Source organism: Sebastes fasciatus, chromosome 3 (assembly GCF_043250625.1).
Source record: "Sebastes fasciatus isolate fSebFas1 chromosome 3, fSebFas1.pri, whole genome shotgun sequence".
Lineage (NCBI taxonomy): Eukaryota > Metazoa > Chordata > Actinopteri > Perciformes > Sebastidae > Sebastes > Sebastes fasciatus.
In genome coordinates this window covers 850,346-878,242 of record NC_133797.1, presented here as the reverse complement: position 1 = coordinate 878,242, position 27,897 = coordinate 850,346, and the positions used below count along the sequence as shown (strand labels likewise).

General features: G+C 41.9%; 1 pseudogene; it reads left to right on the top strand.

The window, feature by feature from the left end:
* Positions 1 to 872: 872 nt before the first annotated feature.
* Positions 873 to 27,897, top strand: LOC141763122 (multidrug and toxin extrusion protein 1-like; annotated as a pseudogene).

Below are 27,897 nucleotides of genomic sequence, written 5' to 3'. Positions count from 1 at the left end.
CTTATGAGAATACACTAACCATTGGCAGAGATTTTTGGTAAATTTTTCTTGGGCGCTACCCACATAATCATCTGTGCTGCTCATCCCACAAATGCATGATCCTTACAAGTTGGACATCATTGCGAAGGTAAATAAACAGGCTTTCCAACGATGCAAAATACAATGACCATTAGCATTGGAACAACAGAGACATAATCGACCAAACACAAGTTTCCGAACTTTGTTTTTCCAGGATATTATTTATTCATTATAAGCGTCTGTAGTTATTGATATTCTGACAGTAGAAGTTATGTATTAGGCTGAATGTTTCAGGGAAATTGTAAATGATGTAACTCATATCAAACCCACGTTCAGGAATTATCAGCCTCATGTGACTGAATGGAAATGAGGATAAATGATGTAAAGGTGTAAAAGACAGAACCTCCTTCCCTCTCTGACTTTAACTGTATCAATAATAAAAGGTAACGGGGGAAATAACAGATCATCAAAAGAAAACTCTCTCTAATAAATGAAGAAAGTTGTTTGAAATCCGTTCATTGTCAGGTTTTATAAAGCTCTTTCAGTGTCAGACTCCTTCAGTGACGGTGTGTGAATCAGAGCTACTGCAGGTCCTTCTGATGCTGGAACACTTCACCATCAACATGGTCCGTTTGTTGTTCACACCTACAGTTAACACAGATTATAACTAGACGGTGAATCATAAGACAACTAAAATATTTAATGTTTAATCTGTGGTGTCTTGACTACGGTATAAAACTCAGTGATGTTGAGAGGTAAAGTTATCAGATTAGTCCGGTCGGCAGCAGCGTCCAATCAGAAACTGATATCCGATAAGGGGGCGTGTCGGTCGGTAAAAGACTTCTGTGGAGGAGACACTGGAGGAGACACTGGAGGAAACACTGGAGGATACACTGGAGGAAACACTGGAGGAAACACTGGAGGAGAAACTGGAGGAAACACTGGAGGATACACTGGAGGAGACACTGGAGGAGACATTGGAGGAGACACTGGTGCACCCTCGCTCATGGCTCCTCCAGCAAGCCTCCTCGCTCATCGCTCCTCGAGCCGTCCTTCAGGTCTACCCAATGGCAGCGACGCTTTTAACCCATCGATGGCCACGCCCCCAAACTGCTGCACAAGGTGGTTGGCTGTGACGTCACTCCCGAACCATGTGCGCAAGCCTTCCTCAGAGAGGCAGACTGGTTACGGAACACCGAACACCGAACACCAGTCTAACCCGGTCTCACCCGGTCTAACCTCGGTGGACTCTGTCTGTCACCGTCAGAGGGAGAGCAGACCGGTCCGTCTGTCTGTCCGTCCGTCCGTCTGTCTGTCTGTCTGTCCGGGGGACAACACCGTACACCGTGGTCATGGACGCTTCTAGTAAAACACCAACTAAGTACTGTGAGGGAGTGAAGGAGGATTTGAAAGCAGGCGATGCGGCTTCTTCTATAGAGGGCGCCGTTACCGGTAACAGTAACGACTGGGGGTCCTGCCTAAACAACAAGCATGCCTGCATCCCGCCAGAGTACCGACATGAGCTGCTACAACTCTTCAAACTAGCCGGACCAGTGGTAAGAAGACTGACTCCAGTCTGCTGTGTGTGGGGGGGGGGGACACATCCTGAAGCCTCTGAGGACATTAGTGTATAATGTGTGATTTTGGGGCTGGACATGACATTGACTTCTCTGAACTGAACTGAACTTGAAATGAATCATTAAGTGATTTTGCAGTGCTGACTTTGACTCTCCCACTTTCCCTGAATTGTGTAAACATTATAATTATTTTGTTATAACTTTATGAAACATACATTTATTAAGGGTAATGTAAGTAAAGCTGACATAAACCCAGGCCCCCTCTACAATATGCTTATTAATTTTTTTATTTAGATATTTAGTTAGCTGGTTAGTTAGTTAGTTAGTTAGTTAAGCCTATAAATAAATAAATAAATAAATAAGCATACATTTATTAAGGGGAATGTAAGTGTAGATGGCATAAACCCAGAGGCCTGTACTACGAAGGGAGTTCATCATACCCAGGGTATCTTCTCGTTATCTGGCTTCACTAACCCTAACAACCGAGATCACACTACTAAACGGTCCTACGATGCTGGTTATCAACTCGGTAAATCAACCCAGGGTTTGCCAGTCTGGCTACAAGCGCGTTCACATGAACGGGGCGGTGTCTGCAATTTATGACCAATCACAGACAAGGACAAGTCCACAGACTGCAGACAGACAGGCAGAGAGACACATTTAACAAAGGAAGAGTAAACTATATTAGACAAATACAAAGAAGGTAAACACTTAATCAGACTAAAAGTAACACAGTTGAAGCTGCCAGATGCAGGAAGGACAGCTGGTGAAAGAAAAAACTCCCGATGTGTGAATGCGTAAATTAACAAACTTATTAATTTAACGGAACACTCAAAAGTCAGATATAGTCGTCTAGATATAAATAGCTTTTAGGAGTGTGATGGATGAATAGATTACACTTCTTTCTGCCCTGTGGCTAAAATATGGCGTCTATGACTATTTCAACCTTCTTTCAGCTGCGTCCCGTCTCCGGCGGTGTGAAACGGACTCAAGACCAAGTAAAAGAATAAATATAAAAACATAATTCAAAGCGGTAAACACCCACAGCATAAATCCAGCTGTCATTCCTGCATCTGTCAGTTTAAACTGTGTTGTTTTTAGTCTGATTATGACTGTAACTTCTTCATATGTGTGTAATATTATCATACGATCCCCGCACCGAGCTCTGAGGCCTGTACTACGAAGCGATAATTGAATGGAAAGATCAAAGGGGAATTTTCTGTTTACAGTACATGTAACACATTCTCATTCCTCAAATAGATTTACTGTATACATACAAATGTGCATATCTTTTTTTCTGTGTACTACAGGAGGTCTATTGGATTCAGTAAGCTGTGATCTACTGTTGAAATGGGAATCTAAAACAAAGCTCAGGGTGATACACCACAACATTCAGCCAGACACAACTGATATTCTGGTATAGTCCAGTAAATAGTCAGTGTCAACAAAAAGTAGAACAAAACAGAGATGTGTATATAAGAAACATTTCCATGGATTACTGCCATGGTGAAATAACATCTAATCATGTTGACCAGTACGGCTCACGTGATGACAAAACAACTGTTCATTTTGGTGGCATTGGCCAACTTACTGACACAATAACTGGTTTAGAAGCATGAATGAAGTGTTGTGGGTAAATGATTACCTTTTGCAGACATGCAGTAGAGTTGTGATGTCCCATGAAACAGTTGTGACAGTCGCACTCCGAGTTTAGAGAAAGTAAAGACCGTTTTGAAAAATGAGCAACAGTGATTGAGAAAAACTGTAAATCTCTGTTTTGTTCTACTTTTTGTTGACCCTGACTGCTTACTGGACTATACCACTATGTCACTTCTGTCTAGCTGAATGTGTATCACACTGCCCATTTCAACAGCAGGTCAAAGTTTACTGGGAAAAGTCAATACTCTACACATAGCATACATGTGTGTTTATACAGTAAATATATGTATATAGCAATGCATTACATGTATTACAGTTTTTCTTATTCACTTTGGCTCCATTCTCGGATGAGAATTCTTTCTTTTCAAAACAATAATCTCAAATCTCTGAACAAGTGATGGAACAATGGATCATTTTGAATGTGATGGCTCAAACGATGACATATTGTTTAGAAGTTGTGAAGATTATGTAAGTTTCACTGAGTATCAACTCATCAGTTTTTATCAGCAAGACATGTGCAAGTGGTTATTGTGCAAATTCTAGACAATTGCACTTACTCTTTTGCACACATGTGCCAAAACTAGTGCAACAAGATGACGATAACCACAACAACGCATGCTCCCTTACATATTTGTTTTATTTGATACAGTAAGGCTATTATGTCTTTTCTCACTGTAATTGTCCATGGTGACTCGTGTTTATATTTACATTTATTAGGGCTGTCAATCGATTAAAATATTTAATCACGATTAATCGCATGATTGTCCATAGGTAATCGTGATTAATCGCAAATTAATCACACATTTTTTATCTGTTCTAAATGTACCTTGAAGGGAGATTTGTCAAGTATTTAATACTCTTATCAACATGGCAGTGGGCAAATATGCTGCTTTATGCAAATGTATGTACATATTTATTATTGTAAATCAATTAACAACACAAAACAATGACAGATATTGATCCAGAAACCCTCACAGGTACTGCATTTAGCATAAAACAATATGCTCCAATCATAATATGGCAAACTGCAGCCCAACAGGCAACGACAGCTGTCAGTGTGCTGACTTGACTATGACTTGATGATGAGGAAGGTTATTGTGTGTTTTTGTACTCCAGGTCATTTCCCAGTTGATGGTCTTTATGATCAGCTTCGTCAGCACTGTGTTCTGTGGTCATCTGGGGAAAACTGAACTTGCAGGAGTAGCATTATCAATTGCGGTGAGGAGACTTTCTTGAGTCATATCTGTGTTTGGACTGGAATCCCAGCCTGCCACTTCTGGTGTCTGAATTATTCATCTTTTAATATATATGTTTGTTTGTTGTTGTTTTTTTGCAGGTGGTTAATGTCACTGGTATTTCCATTGGCACTGGTTTGTCGTTAACCTGTGATACCCTCATATCTCAGGTAGTGTCCTCATCACCTTACTGTATCCAACCAAGTCAAACACAACTGCTGCTGCTGGGTTCCCGGGTTGCCCTAGAGTCCCCTTTAAAGCAGCTCAACAATGAGCTTTTGTATCATGTTAGTTTTCTTTGATCAGTCACACCCATGGTTATTGGTGTGATTTGGTGTTTTCCAACTCGGCTTATTTGAGTATCCGTCTACCTGTTTCACGCAGACGTATGGGAGCGGTAACTTGAAGCGTGTGGGTGTGATTCTCCAGAGGGGGGTTCTGATTCTGCTGCTGGCCTGTTTCCCCTGCTGGGCCATCCTCCTCAACACTGAACCTCTCCTGCTTGCTGTCAAACAGAGCCCAGAGGTCGCCAGGTCAGCCATTATTTAATAACAATATACTGTACATCTTCAGCATCTTTCCCTTTAGTGACACTACTGTACATGTGGTCTCATCTACAGTAGAACGATTATCTGTTAACACTTGTAGACATTTAGAAATGGAATGAATGCGTATTGTCAGTAAACACAGTAAAATGTGCCAAAACGTGGGTGAGCATTCCTATGGAAGCCCAGTATTCATGTAAAATGATGTTTTGACCTGTCATTAAGCTCTGCAGTGTGCATCAGTCTGTGGCGTCATAAATCTGCTGAGCCCTTGACTCCATTCTCTAGACTTGACCTATGGCTCAAGCCCTTTGAACACAACCAGCAGCGATTCACTTTTCACTAGTGAAAATGACATTTTGACTGGTCAAATTTTAAATTAAAGCATATGTATCAGGGCTGTCAATTGATTAAAATATTTAATTGCATGATTGTCCAGAATTAATTGCTAATTAATCACATATTTTTTATCTGTTCAAAATGTACCTTTTAAGGGAGATTAGTCAAGTATTTAATCCTCTTATCAACATGGGAGTGGACAAATATGCTGCTTTATGCAAAAGTATGTATATATTTATTATTGTAAATCAATTAACAACACAAAACAATGACAGATATTGTCCAGAAACCCTCACAGATACTGCATTTAGCATAAAACAATATGCTCAAATCATAACATGGCAAACTGCAGCCCAACAGGCAACAACAGCTGTCAGTGTGTCAGTGTGCTGACTTGACTATGACTTGCCCCAAACTGCATGTGATGATCATAAAGTGGGCATGTCTGTAAAGGGGAGACTCGTGGGTACCCATAGAACCCATTTACATTCACATATCTGGAGGTCAGAGGTCAAGGGACCCCTTTGGAAATGGCCATGACAGTTTTTCTTCAACAAAATTTAGCGTAATGTTTTAGTTTTATTTAGCCTCCTTCACGACAAGCTAGTATGACATGGTTGGTACCAATCAAGGAGGGTGAAAAGAGAATATGTCACGTGTCATCATCGCGTCCTGTTATTGGAGTACAACACATGCACTCACCAACATTGAACCAATAGCAACGCACGACAGCAGCTCTAGTTCCACTGTGTCATACTCCATAGCTCAGGACCCGTGTCCCAGCCTCTTTCAGTAGGCCTTGGTACCAATGGAATCTTCACTCTAGCTTTAATACTGAGCCCGCTACAACCTCAAAATGTCATTTTACGTTAATGCTTTATTATCGCATTGACTTTGACAGCCCTAATATTTATGTTTTAGGAATTACATTTCGACTAGTCCAAACTGATTTACACATATCTTTAATTTTATTATAGATATCATTAATTATTTTTTCACTAGTAAGAATAAGGATAATAAATATTTACAATTTAATTACCACATGTTTAAAAAGGATTGTGACTAGTGGAAATGCAATTTCACATTTCAGATATTAACAATTGCATTTTGGATATGTAGCCCAAATGATCCTATTCATTCCGAATCAGTATGTTTTGAGATCTAAAATTCAATTCTGACTAGTTATAAAAGGAATTGTATACATCTCAAGTACAATTAAAGCTGCGAGCAGCGATGAAAGGGCCCTCGCCCCTCCTCGTGCGTCGGGGGTGCTGGCGGGACGTTGACCGACGCGGCCGGGCACGGTGAAACCCAAACTCTGACGAGCGCCATGACGCCTGCCGCAAGACTCTCCGAAAAACGGTTCACGAGTTATGGAAGGGGCGTGGCTAATGTGTAGGGGGCGGGGATAACCTTAACCAACTTAACAGGCACTCTCTGCTGAGTGATATGACACCTCCCACAAGAGTCTAGCACAAACGGTTCATGAGTTATAAAAAGGAGGCGTGACTAAATTTAGGGGGTGGGGCTAACCTTAACCAATGAAACAGGAACTCTCTGCTGAGTGATATGACACCTCCCAGAAGAGTCTACGACAAACGGTTCATTAGTTATGAAAGGGGGCGTGGACTATGTGCAGGGGGCGGGGCTATGAGTATAGTTTTGCATTTACATGTCGTCAGGACTGGACCACCATCATACCCGAGAAATCTGGGGCAGATCGGACTATGCACAGTTGAGTTACAACAACTTCTTGTTTCATGGCGAATGGCTCAAAATGGCCGCCACGCCAGGGTCAGGTCGTTCAGTGAAAACAAATCAATTTGATAACTTTTCATTCTCAAGGTCTTAAGATGGTCCTGACCCAATTTCAAGTCGATCTGATTAAATCTGTAGGAGGAGTTCGTTAAAGTACACGGCCTATAAAACGCTAAAAATGGGCGGAAATCGCATATTAAATTCAAGATGGCTGACTTCCTGTTGAGTTTTGGCCATAACTCCCATAGACTTTTTTGTGCGTCTCCACATGTTACATATCTCTGCCAAATTTCATACTTGTAGGTGAAACCGGAGCGCGGATATCAATTTTTCTAGAGGGCGCTAGCGAGCCATTTTGTAACAGCCAAGCTCGAGACCCTTAAAATATCAAATTTTTCACCCTGTCTGATAAGTGTGCCAAGTTTAGCAACTTTTTGAGATGGCTAAGGTCGTCAAAAAGGCAATTCATTTGAGAGAAAAAGAAAAAGAAGAAACACTACAGTTTCAATAGGGCCTTCGCTGGCCCGACGTTGTCGGTGCTCGGGCCCTAAATATAATTTCCACTAGTTAGGGCCCGAGCACGAAAGTGCCAGGACCCCAACGGTGTCCTGGCACGAAGTGCAAGGAACCTATTGTTTTTGTCGGTATTATTATTTTTCCGCTGGGAGATCGCGTTTTTGAGACCTTAGCCATCCCCAAAAACTCACCAAAAGTGGAGTATGCGTCAGAACTGGTGGGAAATTCAATGTTCTGGAGTGACTGGGCTCGGGTGTCTCCAGGGGGCTCCATAGCGCCCCCTAACGTACGCAGTTTTTCAGAGAAAGTTTCTTCGATCTTCACGAAATTCAAGTATGTCATTGCTCACGCCCTCATACCTGGATTAAATGATTTTGAGATTTTTTCGGCAAACAGGAAGTCAGCGATCTTGGACTTCCTGCGTTTTTTTTAAATTTACGAACACATGTTTGAGGACTTTAGGATGCACAAAAACTCATGAAACTTTACACGCACATCCAAACTCATAATTCCTTTGATTTAGTGGTAAAATTTTGCTTGGGCATGGCATGTTGGCTCTCTAGCGCCCCCTTATGTCTTTTAGATTTTGAACATACCTTTAGGTACTCGAAAACTCATGAAATTTGGCAAAATGATAGACACCTGTGAACTTTATGTAAATGTATAGCCATTAGGCTCAGTGTGTTTAGCCGGCTCTATAGCGCCCCCTAACGCGTTGAAATCTTAACTTTGTCAAAGTTGATCCGATATTCATGAAATTTGGTATGCATATCCCACTCATCATTTGAAACATATTCCTCATTGGGTTTCATTAGCTCCGCCCACCCGGAAGTCGGCCATATTGGATTCCATGTAATTTTTAGCGTTTTATAGGCCGCGTACTTTAACTCCTCCTCCTACAGATTTAATCAGATCGAGTTGAAATTTGGTCAGGACCATCTTAAGACCTTGAGGATGAAAAGTTATTAAAATGGTGAGTTTTCACTTAACGACCTGACCGTGGCGTGGCGGCCATTTTGAGCCATTCGCCATGAAATGGAAAAATTGATATCCGCGCTCCGGTTTCACCTACAAGTACAAAATTTGGTAGACAGATGTAAGATGTGGAGAGAAACAAAAAAGCCTCTTGGAGGTATGCCCAAAACTCAACAGGAAGTCAGCCATATTGAATTTTATGTGCGATTTTGCCCATTTTTCGCCCATTTCTGGGTTTTTTTGTAGGCCGTATACTTTAACGAACTCCTCCTACAGATTTGATCAGATCGAGTTGAAATTTGGCCAGGACCATCTTAAGACCTTGAGGATGAAAAGTTATCAAAATGGTCAGTTTTCACTTAACGACCTGACCGTGGCGTGGCGGCCATTTTGAGCCATTCGCCATGAAACAGGCAAACTGTACATAGTCCGATCTGCCCCAAATCTCTCAGGTATGATGGTGGTCCAGTACTGATGACATGTATATGAAAAAATATACTCATAGCCCCGCCCCAAGACATTAGTCACGCCCCCTTTCATAACTCATGAACCGTTTGTCGTAGAGTCTTGCGGGATGTGTCATATCACTCAGCAGAGAGTGGGTTAACCCTAACTCAACTGTACATAGTTCGATCTGCCCCAAATTTCTCAGGTATGATAAGGGTCCAGTCCTGATTATATGTAAATGCAAAAATATAGTCATAGCCACGCCCCCTACATATTAGCCCCGCCCCCTTTAATAACTCATGAACCGTTTGTCGTAGAGTCTTGTGGGAGGTGTCATATCACTCAGCAGAGAGTGCCTGTTTCATTGGTGAAGGTTATGCCCGCCCCCTACACATTAGCCCCGCCCCCTTTCATAACTCATGATCCGTTTGTCGTAGAGTCTTGTGGGAGGTGTTATATCACTTAGCAGAGAGTGCCTGTTAAGTTGGTGTTGTTATCCCCGCCCCCTACACATTAGCCACGCCCCCCTTTATAACTCGTGAACCGCTTGTCGTAGAGCCTTGCGGCAGGCGTCATGGCGCTCGTCAGAGTTTCGGTTTCTAGGTGCCCGGCCGCGTCGGTCGGCGTCCCGCCAGCAACCCCGACCCGCGAGGAGGGGCGAGGGCCCGTTCATCGCTGCTTGCAGCTTTAATTAGGGCCCGAGCACGAAAGTGCCAGGACCCAACGGTGTCCTGGCACGAAGTGCAAGGAACCTATTGTTTTTCTGCAGATTATTATTCTTTTTCTGCCACTAGATCGCGTTTTTGACGACCTTAGCCATCCCCAAAACTCACGAAAAGTGGAGTATGCGTCAGAACTGGTGGGAAATTCAATGTTCTGGAGTGACTGGGCTCGGGTTTCTCCAGGGGGCTCCATAGCGCCCCCTAACGTACGCAGTTTTTCCGAGAAAGTTTCTTCGATCTTCACGAAATTCAAGTATGTCGTTGCTCACGCCCTCATACCTGGATTAAATGATTTTGAGATTTCTTCGGCCAACAGGAAGTCAGCCATGTTGGACTTCCTGCGTGATTTTAGAATTTACGAACGCATATTTGAAGACTTTAGGATGCACAAAAATTTATGAAACTTTACACACACATCCAAACTAGTAATTACTTAATTTTAGTGGTGAAATTTTGCTTGGGCGTGGCATGTTGGCTCTCTAGCGCCCCCTTATGTCTTTCAGATTTTGAACATACCTTTAGGTACTCGGAATCTCATAAAATTTGGCAAAATGATAGACACCTGTGAACTTTGTGTAACTGCATAGCCATTAGGCTCAGTGTGTTTAGCCGGCTCTCTAGCGCCCCCTAACGCGTTGAAATTTTAACTTTGTCAAAGTTGATCCGATATTCATGAAATTTGGTATGCATATCCCACTCATCATTTGAAACATATTCCTCATTGGGTTTCATTAGCCCCGCCCACCCAGAAGTCGGCCATATTGGATTTTTATGTCATTTTTGCGTTTTATTGGCCGCGTACTTTAACGAACTCCTCCTACAGATTTGATCATATCGATTTGAAATTTGGTCAGGACCATCTCAAGACCTCGAGGATGAAAAGTTATTAAAATGGTGAGCGTTCACTTAACGAGCGGACCGTGGCGTGGCGGCCATTTTGAGCCATTCGCCAGTTATTGTAACTCAACTGTACATAGTCCGATCTGCCCCAAATCTCTCAGGTATGATGTTGCTCCAGTACTGATGACATGTATATGAAAAAATATACTCATACTCAATGAGCTCCGCCCACCCAGAAGTCGGCCATATTGGATTTTATGTACGATTTTCCCAATTTTTGCGTTTTATTGGCCGCGTACTCTAACGAACTCCTCCTACAGGTTTGATCATATCGATTTGAAATTTGGTCAGGACCATCTCAAGACCTTGAGGATGAAAAGTTATTAAAATGGTGAGGGTTCACTTAACGAGCGGACCGTGGCGTGGCGGCCATTTTGAGCCATTCGGCAGTTATTGTAACTCAACTGTACATAGTCCGATCTGCCCCAGATTTCTCAGGTATGATGGTGGTACAGTCTTGAGGACATGTATATGAAAAATTATACTCATAGCCCCGCCCTAAGACGTTAGCCCCGCCCCCTTTCATAACTCATGAACCGTTTGTCGTACAGGCTTATGGGAGGTGTCATATCACTCAGCAGAGAGTTCCTGTTTTATTCGTTAAGGGCAGCCCCGCCCCCTACACATTAGCCCCGCCCCCTTTCATAACTCATGAACCGTTTATAGTAGAGTCTTGTGGGATGTGTCATATCACTCAGCAGAGAGTGGGTAAACCCTAACTCAACTGTACATAGTCCGATCTGCCCCAGATTTCTCAGGTATGATGGTGGTACAGTCTTGAGGACATGTATATGAAAAATTATACTCATAGCCCCGCCCTAAGACGTTAGCCCCGCCCCCTTTCATAACTCATGAACCGTTTGTCGTACAGGCTTATGGGAGGTGTCATATCACTCAGCAGAGAGTTCATGTTTCATTGGTAAATGTTATGCCCGCCCCCTACACATTAGCCCCGCCCCCTTTCATATCTCATGAACCGTTTGTCGTACAGGCTTATGGGAGGTGTCATATCACTCAGCAGAGAGTTCCTGTTTTATTGGTTAAGGGTAGCCCCGCCCCCTACACATTAGCCCCGCCCCCTTTCATAACTCATGAACCGTTTGTCGTAGAGTCTTGCGGGAGGTGTCATATCACTCAGCAGAGAGTGCCTGTTTCATTGGTAAATGTTATGCCCGCCCCCTACACATTAGCCCCGCCCCCTTTCATATCTCATGAACCGTTTGTAGTAGAGTCTTGTGGGATGTGTCATATCACTCAGCAGAGAGTTCCTGTTTCATTGGTAAATGTTATGCCCGCCCCCTACACATTAGCCCCGCCCCCCTTCATAACTCGCGAACCGCTTGTCGTAGAGCCTTGCGGCAGGCGTCGTGGCGCTCGTCAGAGTTTCGGTTTCGCGTCGGTCGGCGTCCCGCCAGCAACCCCGACCCGCGAGCGGGGGCGAGGGCCCTTTCATAGCTGCGTGCAGCTCTCGTTAAAATTATATTTCAGATATCTGAAATGCAATTCTAGATATTTGTAATTACACTCCTAGTTACAATTGAATTTATAATAATATCAAGAATTCCATTTATGATATCGGTGATGTTTTTATCATAGATATCTACAATGAACATTTCCACTAGTAAGAACTGAATTGTTGATGGACAATGAACATTTTGACTAGTGACACTTGAGTTGTAGATATCGTTTATTAGAGTTGCAACTAGTCAAAATTGATTTCTAGATATCTGTAATTGAGTTTGAATTGAAGTCAATGGTAAACGTTGACTGTCAATATCAAGAAGTTTGACTAGTGAGAAATGAATTGTAGATATCTTTAACTAGAATCACTACTAGTCACATTTACATTAAACCGTTGGTTTGGAATTGTAACTAGTCAAAAAGCACTTGTTGATATCTATAGCTGCTATTACTGCTGAATAAATGTGAAAAGAGTTTGCCATACCTGACCTAACATACCTTTAAGCTGCCTTCAAATCCTACTGTCTCCCCCAAAACAACACTCCTTCGGCATCTCATCCCTGTAACTGTTGGGCATGTGGCCTTATCTAGACTGACCAGCTGTTTACACTTTTAGATCTTTAGAGGTGGAATGAATGCAACAACTTAACACCGTTTACATGAAACCTGCATTAACTGAACTTTTTTGGCCACTTGGGGGCAGCAGAAACAAAGCTGTAAACACACACAAAGTATAGTTATGGCAAATAGTTACTTATTTACACATCCTGGAGATACAGAGCAGCTATAGAATTCATTCAGAGCAGTGTTTCTAATCTGGCCACCTGATGAATTAAAGAACGATATTCACTCTCCTTTTTAGCTCTGGCTTGATCTCCACCAACTCCTGAGGGAAATATCGGACTCTTTAGCTGCTAAATGCATCACTATGTTCACCAGTTAGTCTCTAATTAATAATAAATAATAAAATAGTTTTTAATGAGACAGTTATCGGTTTTGTCTTCTGAGACTTTTTTAGTTGGATTCATGCACTGATTTCGATCCAGACCTGACATCGTCACCAGAGGATGAATCCTAATGACGGCATTTTATCATATGTTTGAACCCCACAATTCCATATGCATACTTGTTTGTTTCATTTCTGCATGAAGCCTCTCCCAGTTGTATGTGAAGATCTTCATGCCTGCTCTGCCGGTGAGTGAATGAAGATGATGATACAATACATACAGAGGTTTTCAACTTTTGCTTGATCATTATTCTCAAGCTGTAATTTGCCAACAATATGCCGAACTGACACTGATTTCATTTTCTGTTTTCTTCTTCAGGCTTCTTTTATGTACCAGCTGCAAGGGAGGTATCTTCAAAATCAGGTACAGCAATGCAAACCCTCTGATGTGAAATTTATGTCTGGACCTTAGTTATTAAAATTGATATTGATACGAAGTGTTGTGGTTTACAGGGAATTATATGGCCTCAGGTCATGACTGGAGCGATTGCAAATATCCTCAACGCAGTCATCAACTACGTCTTCCTCTACCGTCTGGATTTGGGCGTTGCGTGAGTTTTCCAACATCATGATTTTAAGTAGAGCTTACTAATTATTAGCATATTATTACACTCAATTATGTCATTAGAAACAATCAGATGAGTATTAATTTCTGCTTGTAATGATTAACATGGTATGTCACAGAGGTAAGTTGTATTAAATATGCTACAGTATAATATACAGTAGGGCTGGGGGATTAAAGCAAGATAATGGAGATAAAACAGTTATTGTGCCACATTCCAATGATGCTATTGTTTTGTTTTGTGTTAATAATCCAGTGCACCCTAACCTTTCCCACCCATTTTCACAGACTTACTGACTGAAATGTGTTGAATATAGTTTACCAAAATGTTGAATATATGTTAAGGAGTTTTCAATAGCTTGTGGCAGTATACTATAGTATTATTAGTAGTTGATCTTATTTATTTTGATCAAATGTATTTTTATATACTATTTTATTTTGTATTGTATTGTCTAGATTTCAGTACGTTGTGGAAGTGCACTAACATTACAACATAGTTGACCATATTTATTTTGAACTAATTTATTTGTATTTATTATTTTATATTGTTTATTTAAATATATATCATTTATTTTATTTATCTAATTTTTTACAATTTTTTTAAATTTATTTTTTTCAGTTTAATTAAAATAAAAGTTCAAGGAAATTCACTGTGTGTGGAAAAAGACAAAAAAAGCATGATTTTTCCAAAGTCACTGAGTTATCGTGTTAAATAATCGCAATCTCAATATTGACTAAAATAATCATGATTGCTGCAATTGAGCAGCCCTAATATACAGTAAACACTGAATGATAATGTTTGTCAATCAATCTGTCTGTCTTATCCTGATAACAAGACTATACCAATCCGACGTAACAGTAATATATGCCTTATTCAATGGAACAAGTGTCAAATTCAACAGTTGTTATTATTTGTCAAACGTAGTGTTTAGAACCGGATTGTTGTATCTGATGACATCGTACAGAGGCATTTGTTTATCTCGTCACGCAGTGTGTTATTATTCAGTAACGTCTTTCATATTAATCTGAATAAACACTACAGCCATGAACCGCTTTCAAAAAAATGTGAATATAATAATGCTTTCTACTGTTTCCTCATTCTTCTTTGTTCTAAATCTGCTGTTTTTTCTTCTTCAAGTGGATCTGCTGCAGCCAATGCTATCTCCCAGTATGTGCTGGCTGTGGTCTTATTCGTTTACATCTGCTAGAGGGGTCTGCATAAGGCCACATGGGGAGGTCAGCTGTTTTCTCATTGTTACTGAGATATTTGATAGGGATGCACCGATACTGATGGCGGACATCTGGCCGATACTGATTCAGATAGCTGGATAGGATATCCGTGACTAAGGGGCCGATCTATTCAATTCAATACTATATTTATAGACATTATATACTGGAATTTTAATTCCTGTTTTAAGTTTCGAACAATGTGTTGAACAATGATTTTTTACCAAGTTGCTGATGCATAATTTGTTATTTTAATACTAAAGAACAATACGATAAATGTATATCTATGTATTTACTTCTCACATTTTGTTTTAAAAAGTTAGGAAAGCAATGGTTAAGTCCAGCCTGATGTTGCCTTTCACATAACAGAATGAGCCACACAGTGAGGCATACAGCTGATTAATTAAACACCGGTATCGGATCAGTACTCGGTATGGGCTGATACCCAAAGCCCAGGTATCCCTGTTGGGACAGAGAAAGTGGGATCGGTGCATCCCTAATATTTGACCACAACATGACATTGATTAAAATGTGTTCTTTTCTTCGTAAACTGCAATAATTCTCGTATTCTATCCAGTAATTTCATCCTCTTTCATCATTCAAGCTTCTGGTGTTTCACACCGTCTTGACTGGTTGTCCATTGTGAACATTCCAGTTATTAATGTTTGACAAGATTAGTTGCACTCTAGGACGGTGTAATGTAGTGTGGAGGAGAGGTTACAGCGATGACTCAGCTGGCCCGCGTTAGGATTTACTTTGAACTTCTATCATTTGTCAGAAGGCTGTTGTATAAGACTAGCAATACTTTGCCAGTAGTACAGTCATTGTGACTTAAGGGCGGCACGGTGACGCAGTGGTTAGTGCTTTCGCCTCACAGCAAAAATGTCCTGGGTTTGATCTCCTCCAGTTTCCGGTTTAGAACCTATGCCAAATCAAAGTGCGGATCAATGATCCCTAACGGGAGCAGCCGAAAGATCAACAACAGCCATTGTGATTTCAACCCAACTTGATGACTTCTTCTGCAGTATTTGAATCATTTCAAATAATAGACTCATGCGGATAGATTTTGTCAAGCATAAATCTCATATCAGCGTATGTCCATCCTTTTCTGTATTGTGATTTCAGCCGAACCAGGTGCTCACAGGAGTTAGCTCCAACATGAAATGAGAAATGAAAAGATGATCTACAGCTTAATGTAAAGCCCTCTGACCCACAGGTTGGACACTGGACTGTCTGCAGGAGTGGGGACCCTTCGTCCAGCTGGCCATCCCCAGTATGCTCATGCTCTGTCTGGAGTGGTGGATGTTTGAAATAGGAGGATTCCTGGCCGGACTGATCAGTGAGTCTGAGCTGGGAGCTCAGTCTATAACTTATGAGCTGGCGGTTGTAGCTTTCATGGTAAATCCTCTATATGTTTTGCCCTGCCATTAATTATGTATTAATTGTAAGCGCTAACCCTCTGCTTGTGTGTTGAGCATTGTTCTAATGAAATTATAGTTGAAGAGATAGTTTAGATTTTTTGAAATGGGGTTGTATGAGGTACTCATCCATAGTCAGTGTGTTACTTACAGTAGATGACGGACAGCACGCCCCCAGTTTGGAGGAACAGACAGGAGTACCAGCACGGGAGCAAAGCAAGGTACTGCTGTGGACACTTCAAAATAAGGCCCACCCAAAACGTACGCTATATTTAGAATATTTTTCACCGCTTTACCTAACTTTGGTGTTTTAAAAGGTGAGTTTGGATTCCTCAAAGTCACACAATAACACAAACAAACTAACCGATCCAGACAGGGGTAGAACTCTCGTGTTCTGAGAGGTATAATTACTGCTTTTGTCAAAGTAGTCTGGTGGGTTTTAAAAGAGCATAGATAACGGCTTCAGTTCCCCATCAGAAAAGGCTGTCTGACAGCAAGGTAAACCAGTGAAAATATTCTAAATAGAACGTACACTTACGCTGATATTGATTTTTTTAGGGGGGCCTTTCTTTAGGTGTCTAAAATACGTCTTGCTGCTGTCCCCGTCCACACCAGTACCTTCCTTTGCTCCTGTGCTGGTACTCCTGTCTGTCTGTGCTAACCGTCATCTACTGTAGGTAACACACTGACTATGGATGAGTACCTCATACAACCCCATACAAAAAATCTGATCTATCCCTTTAAGGAAAAGTCACTTTAAATACACGGTTGGTAATTACTTATCTATTTTTTTCCATAGTTCCCATTAGGATTCTCTGCTGCTGCCAGTGTACGGATTGGGAATGCTCTTGGTGCAGGAAATATAGAGCAGGCCAAGCTTACTTGCAAAATCTCCATCATTTGTGCATGTAAGACCCAATGCATACTGTACATGTTGCCTTTACACTTGAGCAGTAGTTGTAGTTTAGTGGCCGTTTGTATTCCCAATACATTTGACACATCGGTCACAAATACCTGAACACAAAAAGCCTTCTTAACACTAACAGCAACGCAGACAACATGACGTTCATAAAATAGGTATTAAAAACAGACAGTACATAGTAATTAGGGCTGTCAAAGTTAACGCAATTTGTTTTAAATATATCGGTACCAACCAGCTTGTCGCGAAGGAGGCTAAATAAAAAAAAAAAAAATGTTGTTGAAGAAAAACTGTCATGACCATTTCCAAAGGGGGTCCCTTGACCTCTGACCTCAAGATCAGTGAATGTAAATGGGTTTTATGGGTACCCACGAGTCTCCCCTTTACAGACATGCCCACTTTATGATAATCACATGCAGTTTGGGGCAAGTCATAGTCAAGTCAGCACACTGACACACTGAAAGCTGTTGTTGCCTGTTAGGCTGCAGTTTGACATGTTATGATTTGAGCATATTTGTTATGCTAAATGCAGTACCTGTGAGGGTTTCTGGACAATATCTGTCATTGTTTTGGGTTGTTGATTGATTTCCAATAATAGATATTGTGATGTCATGAGAGGGTGTGTCACAGAGGGAGATACATTCCCTCCCGGTGGCTGCATCAAGGACTACAACCCATCATGACGTCCACTCAAAGACTACAGAAGCCATAGTCAGCAGGGCAGTCAGGACAAAGGGTATTGCCCAGCTGAATGGTGTGAGCTGATTGTTCCAGTGAGAGAGCTGGTGGGGGGGAACAGAGGAGGTGAAGGAGAGGAAAAGTTTGAGGTGCACAGAGAGAGAAGCCAGTCTGTTGTTGTGTTGCAGAGAAGACCTTGAATGAGAGTTTTGGTTAGAATACGCTTTTGTTTGGTTTCAATTCAATTCAATTCAATTCAAATCACTTTATTTGTCCCCGAGGGGCAATTGTAGAGGCTCGTAGAGTAGTACAACAAACAGGAAATTTGAAAGGTCTTTAAAGTTAAAAAAAGTGATACTAATATAGTACTAATACCAGTAAATACTTAAAATACTTAAAATAGTGCAAATAGTGCAGTATACACAGTATACGGTACTTATGGATGAAAAAAACAAAAAACAAATGAATGAAAAGCAGTCCAGGGCCAAAGCCATGTGCAAGTGTGCAAGTCTGTGTGTGAGGGAGATTGTGTGGGGGGGGTTAGTTGGGTGAGTAGAGGGACAGGGATGGTTGGGAGTTGAGGAGCAGGACAGCCTTGGGGACAAATGTTGCCCTTCTCCTCTGTGTCCTGCAGCCTGGGCAGCGAAGCCGGCGTCCTGAGGGGAGCCACTCAAATGCAGGGAACATGACGTGTGAGGGGTCCTGTAAGATCCTGCTGGCTGACCTTAGCATCTGCTGCTCGCATAGGGTGGGGAGAGCTCTAACAGGAAGTCCAATAATTTTGGAGCAGACTTTGACTGTGCTCTGCAGGCGGTTTCTATTCTGAAGGCTGATGGAGTAGAACCAGCAGGTGATGGAGAAAGTCATGATGCTCCCAATGAAGGAGTAGTAGAAGGTTGTGAGGATTTCCTTGCTGACCCCAAAAGAGTTGAGCTTCCTCAGGAGTTTACCGGCTGACTGTAAGAATTAAGTTGACCTGTTATGAGAAAGCTGAATACACAGAAATCTAAGTTGGAAAGCAAAGCCTGTCTCTCTTCATCTCCTGCACCCAGGCCTTTAAAGCTCCGAGAGAAAAGCTCCCGACCTCTCAAGACATCACAATATATACATACATTTGTATAAAGCAGCATATTTGCCCACTCCCATGTTGATAAGAGTATTAAATACTTGACAAATCTCCCTTTAAGGTGCATTTGAACAGATACAAACATTTAATTAATCTGCGATTTATCGCTATTAAATATTTGAATGGATTGACAGCCCTAATATTAATACATAGAAGTGCATGGCAATCATCTGAAAACGCAGCGTTAGTGAAATGAACAGGTGCTACTTCTCAACATGTGAGTTAAAGTGTTACTGACTTGTTGAGTAATAAGTCAGTCGTGTGGGTCATTGTGCTCCAGGGCTTTTTTCAGGGCCTTATCACCACTCCTGCTGTAAATGTCAGCTCTGTGCAGTCTGGACCGATCTCAAAACCTCATGAATCATTTTGTTTTAAATTGTTCAAAACACAGTTTTCGCTCAGAGTTCAAATTATTAACAACTATTGTTTTGTTTTTTTTCCACGCGGTAGTGATAATTGCATGTTTTGTTGGAGCCAGCCTTGGCGCTGCCAAAGATGTCATTGGATACATCTTCACATCGGAGCAGTGAGTAAAGCCTTTGGCAGTATTCTTCACTCTCTTGTGCTGACAGAAGGATTCATTTAGTGCATCCTTATTTGCAGTCCATGTGACATACCAGGCTCAGTTTCATGTTTCTGTCCAGGCTGTTATGCATTAACTAAGGTCATCATCTTCGTGCTGGCTCAAAAACAACAAACTCCTTATTCGTGGTGCCACATTAAAAACTGCTAAGTCAGCCATTTTACACTGTATGTTGCCCAGTTTGTTCCAGTTCAGTTAAAGGATAACTTCAGTCTTTTTCAACCTGTCCAGTATTGAGGGAGAATGCTGCAGCCGCCAGCTGCTAAACCAGCTGCTAAACCAGCTGTGATGTTATCATTTAGGGCAACCTGGTAGCGTCAGTTTATGTCCACTAAAAGTTCTTGTTTTTGCCACTGACAGGCTCAGTCTGACAACATTATGGAAAGGACCCTACACAGAAATGAAACCTTTTTCTGACCTTTCTCTTGATCCGGTCTGTTTGTTATTGTGTGTCTCATTCAGAGAAGTCTCGTTCTGAAATCTTGCGTTGCATCCATATTGTTGAAATCAGCTAAATATTCAACTGTGACATGGACAATCTTTTAGATAACACTAAGCTACCCAGAAGAGTCTAGAAGCAAAGAGACAAAACTCTGGTGCTTTTTTGTCAAAAGCCACGAGATGGTGCTGCGGTAGCGCTGCTGCCATTTTGGACTGAAAACAGCAATGAGTCTGTGGGCATGGATGTATGAAGAGACGTCTGTAAATCAGAGGATACTTTTTTATTTTCGAGATAAATCAACTTCCCAGTACGAACACTAAAATAGTCCTCATTTAAATCCTTTTGTCCTAAAAGTAGTCAAATGAACTAACAGCTGAATCCAGAGTTATTTTCCTCGTCATAATGAACGTGCATCAGACCCACGGGATCGCACCGCCCTGCACGCTCATATGACATATCTGGTTCTACCCGCTTCCTGCTAGCTGTATGTGGCTGTAATAATGGATATATTGGCTGTAATTCATCACTTTTCTTATCTTCTAATACACCCTTGGGCTGTATGCTGTAACTTTGTTTTACTTTTAAACAGCACTTTGTAGGCGTACGTTTTACTGGCGTCCGGTAGTCTCCTTCAGTCCAACATGGCGGAAGCGTAGCTCTGCTGCTGGGTTGATGTTGCAATGGAAGGAACAATTGACTTTCACTTCTTAGCCATATACAGTGTGTTCTTTGGCTACGCTTTCTGTACTCCAACACAACAAACTCTGACAACACCGGTGTCCCGTGGCACTCCTCTCTCCACTCTCACTCGTGTTTCCTCTGTCACAAGTCACATGACACAATGACAAACAGAAAGCAAAAGGTTAGAAACATGTTTAATTTCTCTGTAGGGTCCTCTCCATAATGTTGTCAGATACTTCTAATACCAATCTGAGCCTGTCAGTGGTAAAACCAAGCACTCCAGTGGATGTAAACTGACGGTGCCAGGTTGCCCTTCATGATTATATTATTGATCGTTTAGCGGCTGGTGGCTGCAGCGTTCTCCCTCAATACTGGACCAGTTTAAAAAATTTTTACTTCTAGTCACTTAAACACAAAAACATGGGAGAAAATACCAAAGTTATCCTTGAAGCTAAACAAAGGTAATCTGCTCATTGTTTGAATCTGTCAGATGGAGATGTTCATACAGCTACCTCACTGAAGAACTCCGATCTGATCACTAATCATCCTTACCAAAATATGTTTTATGTTTTTTAGAGACATTTTACAGAAGGTGTCTGACGTCATGGTAATATTTGTCTTCATGCATCTTGCTGATGCTGTTGCGGTAAGAAATATCATGCAAGTAATCAGGATTTTAGACATATAAAAATGTGATTTGACCAAATGTCTGTTTGATGTGGACAGGGTGTGGCTGGAGGTGTTCTCAGAGGAGCAGGGAAACAGATGATTGGTGCTCTGTGTAACCTGGTGGGATATTACTTCATTGGTTTCCCTATTGGTGTGTCCCTAATGTTTGCAGCAAATATGGGCATTGTAGGTAAGACCAGACCATTAATATACAAATGTGAAATTAGTGCTGTATGTAGTCTTTTATCTCTTGCTTGTCAGGTCATGTTCAGGAAAGCCATTAAAACTCTTCTCTCATCTCTGTAAAAGGACTATGGACAGGCCTTACCATTTGTGTGTTAATGCAGTCGATTTTCTTCGTCACATTTGTGTGCAAACTGGATTGGAAAAAGGCTGCTGAAGAGGTGCGTACCTACATCCCTTGACCAATCACAATGTGACATTTTCCTTCTATTCATCTTGAGATGTGTTTGAAGCTAAAACCTGCTATTAACAACTGTATTGACAACACAGTCTCACGGCAGATCATGAAATAGTCCCGAAATGTAATTTCATTCATGCATAGGGGTGTAACGATTCATCTACTACATCGATGTATCGATTTATATTTCTACGATCCAACTACATGATAGGTACTCGGCAAGTTGTCCTTCACGGGAGACAAATATCGATATAAAATGTATTGTATGGATACTAAGGATTTGTACCTTGTATTTAAGAATGACAAAAGTTATATCAAAGTGTTTTTTAGCACTTTTATTAGTAAAGAAATGAAAAACGTTACTCCTGTTCACTCTCCAGACATGCGCCAGCTTGCCAGCTCTGCCCTCTGCAGCGCAAGCACGCATCCATGGCGGTTTTTCATTCAGAGAAAATTACTTTACTTTCCCCGTCATGATATCTGCGTGCACGCAACATCAGCTTCACATATCCAGCCGAAGAGCGAGGCAAATTATCCTGACGGGAGTAAAGTAAAAAACTAAACAGAAACTGAACTAACGTTAGTCTAACGTAGTTTTAACATGTTGTTCCAGATGTTTTCATGTATGAAAAAAACCCAAATGAACCCTGTAGGTGGACTACTGGATTACTATCAGCAGATTAGTTAAACAGCGTTTGTAGAGGAATGATTCTGTCCCAAGCTGTTTGATCACTATCAGCTGTTTGATCACTATCAGCTGTTGATCACTATCAGCTGTTTGATCACTATCAGCTGTTTGATCACTATCAGCTGTTTGATCACTATCAGCTGTTGGATCACTATCAGCTGTTGGATCACTATCAGCTGTTGGATCACTACCAGCTGTTTGATCACTATCAGCTGCCTTTTTCTGTTTTAGACGTTTCAGCAGACAGGATGGCACAGATGATCACGGCAGCACGTTTCTGTCTTGTTAGCATTGTGACCTGTACGGACCACTGCTAGCAAACACACTTTACCTGCCTCAGAGCTTTCAAACAAATCTTTATTGACAACTGTCAACAGCCAGAACGGCTCGCAGGTGCCGACCAGCCATGTATTTTTCTATTTTACACGTACAGTGTGAGAACTCATGTTGTGGCTCACAATCGGACCGCACAGTTTGAGCACATAAATCGTGAGCTTAGGCTTTACATCGCAAATGATAGTAGGAGTAGGACGTACACAACAACAAAAGATTGCAGTTTGGATCTGAATAACACCAGAAGCGGCGTAACTAAAGTACGTAAAATAACTCCGGAAGTGCTGTAATTTAAGTACGGTAGTTACGTGACAAATAAATCAACTTTGACTTGTGGTTACACACAGGACACGAACACCGGTCTCCTGGACGAAAGGCCTGTGCCTCCTGCTCTCTATATTTCCCGGTTCACAATTACGTGGACTACATAAAAATTAATTTTGTGCTGACCATCATTACATTTTTTTTTATGAAATTCGTATATATGTACACGAATGAACACATTAAATTTTTTAACTATTTCACAAACTGCTGTGCGACTGAGCTGGTCTTGAATGTCTCTGATCAGGCTCGTGTGAGAGCAGGAGTCCAGATCAAAGAAGAAAAGGAGATGGTCGGGATGGAAAATACAGGTAAGCTCCGACTCACCGAAACATCCTCGCGTGACAGTATTTTGTTAATACTCAAGGTTCTCCCTCAAACCTCCAGACTCGCATCAGGACCAGTCTACTGCATCCACTGCTGAGGAGGACAACACATATCAGGAAGTGCATATTCCAGGCCACAATAAGTCCACTACCACTACAGTGGGGAATGTTCTGTCAGTAACACAGCTGGTTTTACGGCGTGGCCTCACATTGCTGCTCATGGTCGTCATCCTCGTCGCCGGAATCTTCGCAAGCAACTTCCTCACCAGGATGCTGAAATGAGTCATCGGATGACTTCTAGCTGGCCGTCAGACTGATCAAGGTCCATTAAACAATATTTTCATGTTAACACCGGATCACCTTGTAGTGAAATAGTTACTGGTGCTGTTGATCCCACTGAGGATCAACCCCTGAGTCTGCAGCTTTGTGCAGCTGTTAGCCAACAACCCTCTCATATGGAACTGGACAGCCACTCAAAGGCAGAGTTGAATTAAACAAGGTGATAAGTGTGGAATATTAAGCAAGCCAAAGAGACCCAGATATTGTTTAAGCAGTTAGCAGACCAAACCACTTTAAAACCAGTCAATGTAGAACTTTGGACAGCAATATGAAAGCCTTACAGATTGTAAATGGACTTTCATTTTTATAGCTCCTTTTTAGTCTTCCGACCACTCAAAGCTCTTTACACTACTTGTCAGCATTCACCCATTCACACACACATTCACACACCCATTCACACACACATTCACACACTGATGGCAGAGGCTGCCATGCAAGGAGCTAACCTGCCCATCAGGATCTGATCTAAATACTCATTCACACACCAATGGGACAGCCTTCAGGAGCTATTTGGGGTTCAGTATCTTGCTCAAGGACACTTCGACATGTGGACTGGAGGAGCCGGGGATCGAACTGCCTCCTTCGATTGGTGGGTGGCCCGCTCTACCTCTGAGCCAGAGCCGCAGAGACAACCGAATCGCTTTCCATTTTCCTCAGTGCCTACTACTAGCGACACATTTAACGACCTATTCAGAACCATCAGGGAAAAAGCAAGAAATAGCTTCAAATATATTACATCGTAATTCATTCCCAACGCTGCTCAGTGTAATCACAGTCCACCAATCTTCTGTCAACAGCGCGGGGTCTCTCCCTCTCGCAGTCACTCTCTCCCTCGCTGCAACCGACACAACCACTAAGCTTTATGCAAATGAGGACGATGGCGTCACCAACATGTAAATGAGCGTATGACATAAGGCCCAGACACACCAACCCAACATCAAAGAACTAGCAGCGACGAAGGCCACCAGTTTCATCGCCTTTGTCTTGACCAAAAAGTTGCACTTGAACACACCCCACCGATGGCCAGTTACCACGTACTGTACGTTCTGCTCCTGGTGAGGAAAGAACTCTCCACACCAGCAGGTCACGCTAGTCTGTTTTCATCTTTCAAAAAGGGAAACCAGAAGACCGAGGACTGGATATACAGTGGAGGAAATAAGTATTTGATCCCTTGCCGATTTTGTAAGTTTGCCCACTTACAAAGAAAAGAACGGTCTATAATTTTAATGGTAGGTTTATTTTAACAGTGAGAGACAGAATATAAAAAAAAAATCCAGAAAATCACATCATATAAAAGTTATAAATTGATTTGTATTTTATTGTGGGAAATAAGTATTTGATCCCCTAGCAACCAACAAGAATTCTGGCCCCCACAGACCGGTTAGATTAGTCCTCCTGCTTTAAGAAACTACTCTGAATCTCAACTCATTACCTGTATAAAAGACAACTGTCTCAACTCATTACCTGTATAAAAGACACCTGTCCACAATCGGATTCTCACCTCTCCACCATGGGCAAGACCAAATGGCTGTCTAAGGACGTCAGGGACAAGATTGTAGACCTGCACAAGACTGGAATGGGCTACAAGACCATCAGCAAGCAGCTTTGTGAGAAGGAGACAACTGTTGGTGCCATTATTCGGAAATGGAAGAAACACAAAATGACCATCAATCGCCCTCGGTCTGGGGCTCCACGCAAGATCTCGTCTCGTGGGGTATCGATGATCATGAGAAATGTGAGGGATCAGCCCAGAACTACACGGGAGGAACTTCTTAATGATAGCAAGACAGCTGGGACCACAATCACCAAGAAAACCATTGGTAACACACTACGCCGTAATGGTTTAAAATCCTGCAGCGCCCGCAAGGTCCCCCTGCTCAAGAAGGAACATGTACAGGCCTGTCTGTTTGCCAATGAACACCTGAATGATTCAGAGAAGGCTTGGGAGAAGGTGATGTGGTCAGATGAGACCAAAATCAAGCTCTTTGGCATCAACTCGACTCGCCGTGTTTGGAGGAAGAGAAATGCTGACTATAACCCCAAGAACACCATCCCCACCATCAAGCATGGAGGTGGAAACATTATGCTTTGGGGGTGTTTCTCTGCTACGGGGACAGGACGACTTCACTGCATCAAAGGGAGGATGGATGGGGCCATGTACCGTGAAATGTTGGGCGACAACCTCCTTCCCTCAGCCAGGACACTGAAAATGGGACGTGGATGAGTCTTCCAGCACGACAATGACCCAAAACATAAGGCCAAGGCAACAAAGTAGTGGCTCAAGAAGAAGCACATTAAGGTCATGGAGTGACCTAGCCAGTCTCCGGACCTTAATTCCATAGAAAATCTGTGGAGGGAGCTGAAGCTTCGAGTTGCCAAGCAACAGCCTCGAAACCTTAAGGATTTCGAGATGATCTGCAAAGAGGAGTGGACCAAAATCCCCCCTGAGATGTGCGCAAACCTGGTGACCATCTACAAGAAACGTCTGACCTCTGTGCTTGCCATTAACGTTTCTCCACCAAGTACTGAGTCATGTTTTGCTAGGGGATCAAATACTTATTTCCAACAATAAAATACAAATCAATTTATAACTTTTATTTGATGTGATTTTCTGGATTTTTTTTTTTATATTCTGTGTCTCACTGTTAAAATAAACCTACCATTAAAATTATAGACCGTTCTTTTCTTTGTAAGTGGGCAAACTTACAAAATCGGCAGGGGAGCAAATACTTATTTCCTCCACTGTACAAGCCGCTGTTATGATTCGTACATGAAACAAAGCAGCGTTTGCCGACCATTTTCACACCACTCTCACTCACCACTTAGCTTCATTCCAGATGTTCATGTCGTTGTGAAAATATCCGTGTGTTGGAACGATCAGATGAGATAAAGATGAAACATGAGCCTTCTGTGCGGACTCTTGACTTTACTCGTTGGCTTGCTTTCCTCACTGACATTTCTTTTCCCATGCACTGATTTGTTTAAGCTGAAAAGCCAATCGGAGTGATTTCTCTCACCAACAGGCTCCGCCGGCGATTCAACATGCTGAATCGGCTGTTAAAACTCCGACACGGGCAGACTAGAGCCGACAAAAAAATCCAAGCCTACGGATGCTCACCGACGGCCCCAAACTGTCTGACGGCCGACTGTCGGTTTGGTGTGTCGGGACCTTTAATTGTAGCGCATTTTGGAGCTAGTGCTAGCTACTTTCATTGAAAAAGAGTTAGCAACACCGCACAGGACACACCTCATTTTGTTTTCCACAGTTACTTCGGTTGTTCCACCATCTGCCATCTCCGCTGCTGAGGATAGTAACTGCAAAGAATTTGCATTTATACTCTTTTGTTTTGGTTGCACAATAGTTGACGCACTTTCTTTGTGCCGTAAATAAAGCCTTCTTTTTCCCAGGAGATCATACCCGGTGGCAGATAGAATTGCGGGAACCCAATCTAAATACTGATGGTGTCATTATTCTATATCCGTTACATTGTGCAGTCAACATTTATTTCATACTAAGTTAAATAAAAAAACTTGTGTTTTTGTTTGAAGATGGTTTAATTGTAGGGGAACATTTTGAGAAGTTTACACACTGCCAAAAGCTTATTGTTGCAGGAACAAAACATAAGAATTCTGATACCATTTTGTTTTTGTTCAGGTTTGCTATAATAAATCTAGTGTTACTGTCTGTATCATGGTCACTATATACATGTAGGATAGATGTAGATGTTCCTGAATCAGTAGGTGGTATATTATGCACATGAATTGCATTCAGTGATCTCTAAATGTGTTCATCTCAGCGATACATCCACCACTCTTTGTTTTATGCCTTTGTCAATATTGGTGACAAAATAAATGTGAGTGCGAGTGTTTTACTTCCAAATGCAGTAAGTCAAGGGAAAATCAGCAATACCAAAGAAGTTATGTAAGCAATACATTGAGTGTTTGTCTATTATGAGTGTTGCTCTCATCATTGTCATCTCTCAATATAAATAAATAGTTAAAGGCT